This window comes from Nannospalax galili, unplaced genomic scaffold, assembly GCF_000622305.1.
Source record: "Nannospalax galili isolate Female #2095 unplaced genomic scaffold, S.galili_v1.0 scaffold96, whole genome shotgun sequence".
Classification (NCBI taxonomy): Eukaryota; Metazoa; Chordata; class Mammalia; order Rodentia; family Spalacidae; genus Nannospalax; species Nannospalax galili.
Window position 1 is genome coordinate 2,462,740 of NW_008342018.1, and position 10,565 is coordinate 2,473,304.

The following is a 10,565-nucleotide window of genomic DNA, read 5'->3' on the forward strand; positions in this document are numbered from 1 at the left end:
CTGCAAGGTAGACATAGTATTAAATTGATTCCTAGTGACTTATTATAGCTAGGGATTATGCTTCTCTCAACTCTCACCAGAGAAAGATTCTTCTTGCAGCAGATGCCTATTAACTCAGACATTCACAATTGGTCAATGTGCAGAATATTAGAGACTGCAGTGTTTCCTAAATGGGACACCTGTGTGGTGCCCTCTCCCCTCCCCGGCTCAGGGATCATTGTGGGAATGGAAAGATTGTAAGAGCTAGAGGTGATGGATGAATACAATGAAACCATGTTGTCCAGACATAAGAGAGCATTTATACCCATGATTATACAGTGCTTGTGAGAGCATGCACATCCTTCTGCAAGCCCAAGTCAGACAAAACCTGAAGCTTGACTGGGGGAGGTAGACAAGTAGCTCCTGTCCTAGATGAGGAACTTTTGTCTATTGATGTCTCCTGGGAAAGGGAGAATCGGTTTTCTTTAAGGTTGTAATGTTAGGTAGGTAACTGGACTCCAGGATGGATTCACACCCAAGAGCACTGTGAGGACACAATTTATTCTCCACAGGTGTTTAGAAAACCCCAATAACAATACAGGACAGGAAATCATGCTGTTGGGCAAGGGCTAGTAAGGTGGGAGTGGATAGGGGGGAAGAAGTCTGCATTTCAAAATATATTGCATGTCATTTTGAATGACTCAGTAAAATACTTTTTAAATCTATGTACAAAACTATTTCAGAACTGATTGGAATATATTAAATTCATCTATATTTATCAGAACTCATGAGCAGTTAACACTCTTAGATTGATTCAGAATCCCAAATAAACAATGAAAATGACCATGGATTCTCATAAATTATCAAATAGTTATATGTGAGTATTTTTCCTTCATTTATAAGCAGGTGAGCATTTCTAATAGGCTGAATTATAGTAACATCATGTGAGATTAACTAAGAGATCTGGGGCTATGAATGTATTTGCAGGTGAATGATTAATTAACATTTTTATTTTGGCAAAGAGAAGCATAACTGAACATGAAGCTGTTGAAATAGATTTTTATTCAGTAAATATTAATACAGGAAAGCACTGAACTGAATTCTAAATTGTGCTGATGTGACTGGATATTTAAGGGAAAAATGAAGGAGGAGGGTCCGGACTCAAAGAAGAAAGAAATTACAAAGAAATAGCTAGGGTAAATGCCATTAAGTCAGTTGTGTCTGCTGGATGGCTATTGTGGAGGTAGGGATCTGCCCCCAGAGACCAGGACACAGAGGCCTTGAGCCTTTTTTTTTTTTTTTTTTTTTCTTCCTTCTGCTGATTGCATTTCAAAGGAATGGCTTTCAGGTGCTTGAGAAAGACACTCCTGAGTTGTAGCAGATGCCCACACATCTCAAAGGGACAAAGGAAGTCTTCCTAATTGTAAGCCCATTTTTTTTTTAAATAGAAGCTCTAAGGTGGACAGGTCAGGGGTCCATTGTCTGGTGCAGGCTACAAGAAATAGATAGTCCTGTTAGCACCTGGCTGTCTGGGACAGGCATCTTAATGGAGGAATAGAGGTCATCTAGGGAAACAGGCTTCTGCTGTAAGAAGCCTTGCTAGAATTCCATCTTCTAGTACAGAGAGGGGATTAGATATGCATGGCAGTATGGCAGTATGGCAGTTTTCATTTTCAGTGAATGAAGTGTGATCTAGAGTATTCTGCTTTCTTGGAAAGGCATAGCCCAAGGTAACTATTTCTAAATTTCAGTAATAATAAAACATTGTTTCTTTAACATATTCCATCAAGTCCTTTCATTACTGAACTCAATTTTATGAAATAACAATCAGTGAATTCAGTAAAATTAGTCGGTATGAAGTTTTCTGGCAGAAAACATGTGATTCCTTTAAGCCCTTTGTTATCTTATTGTTTCAACATTTAATTCAGATTTTCCTCATAAATCTTCTTACAGACTCTCTTCTTTCTCCCTTTCATTCTAGCAGTTTCATTAGATTTTATAAATGAGTGGGCCTCTGAGCAAGTGAACTCAAAGACGATTTGATTCACTACTTCCTTTTCATTAGGCTAACATGCATTAGATTACTTTTGCTAATCCAAGTGTATAGAATTAAAGAAAGAATTCTCTGTTTAAAAGCTTGCAAAATTAAATATAGATTTGAGCTAATCATTCCATTATTATTCAAAACATTTATGCAAGTACGAAAGTGATCTTTCAAAAACTGTTTGGTAGCAAATATGATCAGGTTCAATATTGGAAGCCCATTCCTTAGTTTAATGCTTGGGTCCAAATTGATGGGTGACATCTAAGGCCTATGTTTCTAATTAGCAGAAACAATTTTCGCATATTGATTTAATTGCTGCAATGAGTGGCTATTTTAAGACAAATGTGAACATATTTAGAGATAATGAGGTACAAGAAACCCTGTGAAGGAGCAAAAAGATAATACCTTTTGCATTTTTTGAAAATGAGTTATCTAGTCAGATATGAAAACAACTAGTGATATCGAAATTAATTAGGAAAGCTTATTTTAATCAATGCATTAAAATATTTCTTCCTATCCTATGTTTTCTAAGATTTTGAAGTGCTCAGGGATCATATCAGAGCAAGGTCAGGAAGTTCAGAGATCCATTCAGGTATATGATGACTGTTTATTTATTATAGAATTACTTTATACCTGTAAACACATGCCAAGCTATGTTGGAGTATGTGCTTTTAAGTTCAATACTGTTTTGGGATATGATTACATCTTTCAGGGTAGTGTATAGTGACAATTCAGTATTTTACATCATGAAATATTATTTAACCTCATATAATTATCTAAATATGAATTATTTCACTTATATTTTTATAATATTATGGTCTATGCTTATGCATAATGTGCCTTATTTTTTCCTTTTATTCACATTGATGTCACATTCTGGCATTCTATTTATGTTTTTGCACTTTATCTTCCTTTTGTAACATATAAATATATCCCAGGGAAATAGAGCAGCTACCCACCCTCCTTACATAGCTCTTCCTTTCTTTTTCTTCCTTCCTTCCTTCCTTCCTTCCTTCCTTCCTTCTTTCTTTCTTTTTCTTTCTTTTTCTTTCTTTCTTTCTTTCTTTCTTTCTCTCTTTCTTTCTGAAAAGTTCTTTCTACATAGGACAGAGAGTTCTGGAACTCACCACATTGCCCAAGATGACCTGAAACTTACAATTTTTCTGTCTCAAGTTCCTGCATACAGGGATTGCAAGTGTGTGACACCATGTCTGGCTACTTATTATTATTTTTAATTTTATAATTTTATGATTGAAAAATTAAAAATAACACTGGGAATGGTGGTGCAAGCCTTTAATTTTAGTACTTGGGAGGCAGTGCAGCCAGATTTCTATGAGATCAAGGCCAGCCTGGTCTACATAGGCTGTTGCAGGCCAGCTAGGCTAGAGAGCCTCTGTCTCAATACTTACCCACCCAAAAACATCTTTTTAAAGGAAATACCAGAAAATTCAAATTCTTTTATTCCTGTCTCTCATTTCTAGAAGAAATTTAACAGTTTTTCCCAGCACTCAGAAGGCAGAGGCAGATGGATCTCTGTGAGTTCAAGGTCAGCCTGGTCTCCATTGAGAGTTCCAGTCCAGCTGGGGCTAAAGAGGAACCCAGTCTCAATAAGACAGAACAAAACAAAACAAAACAAAACAAAACAAAAAAAAGAACATTTTTTTAAGATTCTCATATATGCTTTTAATGAGTGTCTTCATATTTTTCAAAAACAAACGAATATTCATTGGTTCATTTTTATGTCCTGTGATCATTAACTATCACCATTGAGCGTGTATATTTGGGAAGTGATAACTACACAAATGGCTATTTTAGGGTGGTGATACCTTTTACACATTCCCTGGCCACAGGATGATGTTGATTTTCACAATTTTTTTTTTTTAATTTATTGATTTTTTGTGATTTTTCTATACCTCCTCCCACTTCCTATCCATACACTTCAGTGTTCTGCACTATATGTAAAATATGGCCTACAGAGTCTGATTTGTGTCCCCACATGTTCCCCAGGAGCATTGGTCTAGCCATTGGAGCCTGATCAACCTACCAAGAGTCCCATCCCTGTAAACGACTATCTCTCCCCCTCCCAGAAGCCATCAGCTGCAAAAAGTTCCTTAGGCTGGGTTGGAATTTCTTACCCATTTCCTAATTCTATATTGAGATTTTTGTTTGGTTTGATCTCGCATGGGACTTCTGCATGCTGTCATCATTGCTGTAAGTTCATATGTGTAACTGACAAGCTGTCTGAAAAACTGTTTCCTTGTGGTCAAAGCTGCATATTGACCTTTGTTGGGTTTCTGTGCTAATCACTATCTGCTACATAAGGAATCCTCTCTGGTGAGAGTTGAAGGATGAATTCATCCTGGGTGTAGAGATACATTGAAGATGTGCTACTTAGGGCAAAGTTTCTCATAGGCAATCATTCTCTGCATATGACTAGTTGTAGAACTCTGTGTTAGTCTCCCAACTGTTACAAAAAAGGAGCTTCTTTGGTGAGTGGTTAAAGATACATTTGTTTACAAACAAAAGAATGCATATTTAGAATACAGTAAGAAATTACATTGGTCTAGGAATGTGGCAAAAGTGGGCTCTTCTCTAGGATCTATTACCTCTCCAGCCATATGTACTTGGCTATGCTTACAGTAAAACACATGAAACTCCCCTTGAGCAGACCTTAGGTGCCACTACTACACCAACAGCAATAGTTTACTGGGCCAGTCATTATAGTTTATCAGGCCTTTTCTTCTCTATTGAGATGATCATGTGCTTTTTTATCATTAAATCCATTTATATATATGACTTATTAGGTTTACTGAACCATCCCTGTAAACATTTATAAAACACACTGTACTTGATCATGGTGGATGACTTTTTTAATGTGTGTTTGTATGTGATTTCTGAATATTTTGTTAAGAATTTTTGCATCTATCTTCATTAGGAATATAGGCCTCCAGCTTTCTTGTTTTTGCTGTTGTATTTTTTTCTTGGTTTTGGTTACTTGGATCTTAGAAGGTGTTTTGGAGTTCTCACTCTGTTTCTGTTTGAATAATTAAAGTAATATTGGTGGCAGATCTTTGAAAGTCTCGTAAAATTCCTCTGTGAATTCATCTGGGCCTGGTGTTTTTTTAGTTCAGAGGCTTTTTACTGCTGTTTTGATTTCCTTATTTGTTATGGGTATATTTAAGCAGTTAATCTGTTCTTGATTTAACTTTGTTGGTTTCAATGATTTTAGAGAATAGTCCATTTCTTTTAGATTTTCAAATCAATAGAGTATAGATTTTAAAATAATCCTGTATAATGTTCTTGATCTTTTGTTGTCTGTTTTGATATTTCTCCTTTTTTTCCTCATTTTGCTGATTTGGATTTGCTCTTTCATTCTTTTGTTTAATTGGTCTAATGGTCTGTCCATCTTTTTTACTTATTCAAACAACCAGCTCTTAGAAGCATTGATTCTTGGTATAGTTTTCTCTTTTCTATCTCATTGATGTCTACTCTGATTTTTTTTTCTCATCTACCAGGCTTGGTTTTCATTTGTTCCTACCTATCCATATCCTTGACCTGTACCAGTAGACCATTTATTTGTACTGTTTCTCAGTTTTTAAAATGTAGGTGCTTAGAGCTACAAACTTTCCCATTAGGACTACTTTTCATGTGTCTCAGAAGTTTGTTGTGTTGCATTATCATTTTCATTTAGATCCAAGAACATTTTTATTTCTTGGTTGATTTCTTCTTTGACAGAGTCATCATTTAGAAATGTGTTGTTCAATCTCCATGAGTTTGTGTATTTACCTGAGCTTCTTCTGCTATTGATTTTAAGCTTTATTGGGTTGTGTTCTGATAGGATGCATGGAATTATATCAATGTATTTTGTATTTGCTGAGGTTTTTTTGTGTTTCCCTAAGTATTTGGTCTGTTTGAGAGAAACTTCCATGAAACATTGAATAGAATCTATATTCTTTGGTGCTTGGGTAGAATATTGTGTCTGTTAGGTTCATTTGATATATGATATCATGTAATAACGATACTTTTCTGTTTATTTTTTCTCCAGTTGGCCTGTGTATTGGAGAAATTGGGGTACTGAAGTCACCTACTGTCAATGAGTTTTGTTAATCTGTGTTGAAGTTCTGTAGTATCGTTTTTATGAAATTGGGGGAGTTTGGTGCATATATGTTCATGATTGTAATGTTTTCTCTGTCAAGTTCTTCCTTGGTCAGAAAGAAGTGACATTTTTATCTCTTCTAATTAATATTAATTTTGTCTGCTTTGTCAGATATTAGAATCACAATGCCTTATTTCTTTCTTGGTGCCAAATGCTTGAAATAATTTTTTTCCATTTTTTCACCCCAAGGTAGTGTTTGTCTTTGAAGTTGAAATGAGCTTCTTATAAAGAAAAAAGAAAAAGATTTTGTTTTTAATACATTCAACTAGTCTGTATTTTTTGACTGCAGAGTTGAGGGCATTGGTATTTAAAGTTACTTTTGAAAGATGTGTATTGGTTGCTGTCATTTAAATTTCTGTTTATGTTTTGGCCCTATTTTGTATTTTTTATAATTATACTTTCATTTGTTTCCTTTCTATAGCCTTTTGGATATAGCCATTCCTTTCTTTAGTCCTTTGTATTGCTTTGGGTATTCTCTGTACATCTGGTTTGGTGGATGTGAATTATTTCAGCTTATCTGTACCACTGAAGATTTTTGTTTCCTCTTTCACTATCATAATTTTGCTGATTAAAGTATTATGGGTCGCCGTCTCTGAGCAGTTGGAACTTGGATGACTTTTTTCTAGGCTCTTCAGACTTTGATATTTTTACATTGAAAAATCAGCTGTAAATCTGATGGATTTTCCATTTTCTCTTTCTCCTTTCTTTCTCTTACACCTTTCAGTACCCTCTCTATGTTCTGTACTTGTAGTGTTTTAACTATGATATGCCATGGAGAGTTTCTCTTCTGATATTGCCTATTTGGTGTTCTTTGTCCTTTTTGTACCTGTTTGTGTATGTCTTTCATTCATTTAGAGAAATTTTCTTTTATAATCCTGTTGATTATTTGGACCTGAAATTCTTCTCCTTCCTCTATGAGTATAATGCATACATTCATACATTTGTTATTTTCTAGTGTCCTTAACATTTCCTATATATTCTGTTACTGTGTTTAAAAAGTTTTTTTCATACTCTCTCTTGAGTGGTTCGATTCTTCAAATTTATCATCCAGCCTTGATATTCTGTTTTGAATTTTATTCATTCTGTTTGTAAGGCTTTTTCCTGTCATTTTGAAAAAATTGGCTTATTGAGTTTTTCAACTCCATCTTTATTTCAACCTTATTTTCCTCAATATTTCTATCTCATTCTTAAATTAACTTTTTAATTCCTTGTTTTTGTCATTTCATTAGTAATGTACTTATAATTTATTTAGCTTATGTCAGAAGTTTTTCCCTATCCTCTTTGAGTTCTTTGAGGTTTTTTTTCCTGTGTTTCATTTTGTTTCACTGAATTTTTTGATAATGTTTATGATTGTTCTTTTACCTTCTATGTCTGGAGGATCCTGTATGAATTTCTCAATTCAGATTTTCTCTCTTTTTTTATTTCAGGGACTGGATGACAGATCCAGGTTGGCTAGCCAAGAGCTCTCCAGAAGGCTTAAGGAGCCTAGATCCAAGTAGGGTTATGGGGATCAGCTGGGCAGGTTCGAACCAGATAAGCAGAGATGATTTGAGTTTTGGAACTAAGCACTTGGGGCTCATCCCCAAACCAGGGGAATAGTGACCAGGTGTGGGGGGATCTTTCTAACTCTCAGGTACTTGCTGACAGGTCCAACAGGAAGGGGACAAGGTCCAAGAAGGGTTGATTAAAATAGGATGGGCTGTTTTTTATTAAACAGCACAGAATGTGTGAGCTCTGCAGTAGCAGGATTGGAGGTGTCCTAGAGTAGGGAGATAGACACTACAGGATTTGACTAACTTACTCCAGCTAGTTAGGTACTTGTCAGAAATGGTCCAAAGCCCAAGAGGAGTTGATGAGAACAGAATGGCCTCTTACTAGCTAGCAAAGAAGATACGAGCCCTGGGTAATCTTCACAATCTTAAGGCAAAGAAATCAAGCTTCCGTGTCCCTTTTCCTATCACCATCAACCTGTTTATCAAATGCATGAATCACAGAAGGTCAAGAGCTCCCAGACTACATGTCACTAGAAAGTAAGCTCATTTCAAACTGTCAGCATCTCTACTTATTCATAAAAAGGAAAATAATTCACAATGACACAGTACTATCTCCTTGTAGCAATACCTAATTTTAAAATACTGTGAGTAACAAATATGGGTAGAAATGTGAAGATACTGGGACTCATACACTAGTTTTAGAAGAGGAAAATGGATCAATATTTAAAGAAAATAATTTGTTTATTATAAAATTAACTGTAAGCCAATTACAAGATTCAGACCCTCTTCTTATAGACATTTACACCAATGAAATAAAGCACATGTTCCTACAAATACTTAAATGTGAATATGCCAAACAATTTTATATTTATTACTAAACTTGAAAGAACTCTGAACTCCATTGATACATAAATTAATTGATCAGTATTTGGAATTTCTGTGTAATGAAATACTATTCCAAAGTAAAAGAAATTAGGTATTGATATGGGTAGGACATGGATGAATCCTAAAACACTGTTCTTAATGAAAGAAGCTGTACAATAACCCAGTGCATACTGAATCCTGGAAGTGCTCTGCTTGGGTGGTTATTGGTGCTTCTGGAAGTCGGGGTCAAACCAAATTTCAAATCCAGAAGCCAAATGTGGAGTACGCCCTTATGAGTTCCCAAAAGCTCCCAAAACTACACCAGCTGCTGACATTGTTCTTAGTTGCCAATCAAAACTAGACAGGTAGATGATATTAAGACACCATACACTCTGATAATGACACAACAAATCTAAACTGAAGCTGAGTTGGAAGCGTCTTTCTTGTTGGTTAGCATTCACAGAACTGAAAACTTCCCTTCAAGCTGATGGAGGAGAAAAGACATCATTAGTCACAAACAAATGTAAACCCTGGATGTTATGGTATGGAACTGTCTGACAAGGTATACCGATTGGTGCAATAGTGGCACAAATATTCTAGGAATAACCAACTGATTCCTAATTGAATTTGTGGACTGAGCTGGTCAAAGAAGTATATGCTTGGCACTATGAATCTAGTCAAAAGTGTTCATGGCTAAGGAGATCACAGATCGCATGTGGGAATGTACTACTGATGTTTTGTCAAATAAACATATAGTTAAAATGTCTTCTAAATATTTTTGTATATGTTCATAGACTACTACAGTTTTCTTCTTTCTGAAGTAGTAAATGATCAGTAACAGTGAAAAAGAACTGAGGGTAAGTGAATGCTGAGTGTTTGGTAATCCAAGTTACACCCTATGAGGCTCAGCGAACATCACTGAAGAAGGAGTGTAAGGACCATAGGAATTGAAGAATGGTGAAGAGAGTGGTGGGCACTGTTCTCTGAAATCAAGAACATACAGCAGTGGATTCTCAGTTTTGGGGTACCCTCTCCACTGTGTAAAAAGGTTTTATAATTAAAAATACTATTTTATACTTGACTGGATAGGACTTAACGTGCATGACTAACATGTATTATGGAATAGATGAAGTTAAGTGGTAAGGGGCAGGGAGGGATGAATGGGGATTGTGTAAGAACTTGTATGAAATTACAAAATTTCAATAATATTTTTAAATAAATATTGAGAATTTCATACATGCATATAAGGTGTTTTGATCAAATCCATGCCCACTCCCTTCCCTCCAACTCCTCCATATCTCCCTTTTAAGGATTAGATACAAGCTTCCAAATACTTTTGACATTTTTGGCCTTGGGAACAAAGTATTTTGCTAAGAGGCCCAAGAACATTTTGACTTTTAACCAAGAAACTGGCTACTTTAGAAGAAGCATTTCATTACAACAGCATTAACCTATTCAATAACATTTTTCTGAGCTAGGGTACATCTCTTTCAAATTGGCTGTACATTTTTAGGTTTACAGATGAATTATTACGCTTATATAATCTTTTACTCATTATAAACTCTATAAGGCATAAAATTAAATGAGTTTCCAACGTTTAAAAAAGATCTCCACCTCGTTGTTAAAACACACAGTTTCATACAGAAAAATTCATTTTAAGGCAATTGACATTGAGACGTTTTCACATGCATTTCTAATCTCTACATGTATGACTATTACTGGTCACCATCGCTTACTTTCTGAGTTCCTTGGCATCTGAGCATGAGTATAAACTCGTCAGATAGACAGCCTTCCTCTCTCACTAGAGCCTCCATACTCTGCCATCCCTGCCACTGTCCACTGTGCTGTCAGCACCCCCATCTATTCCCCACTATCTGCCCTTCTGGTAAATCTAGTCAGCCAGAGGTCCCTGTTCCAGGAGGATCAGCTGTTCCTCATCTACGGCAATCCATTGTCAGTATTCCTTTGGATAGAATTGGGGTCTGCTGTTCATTTTCCCAGTAGTATGTTGGGTTACTGTCTGGAAGAG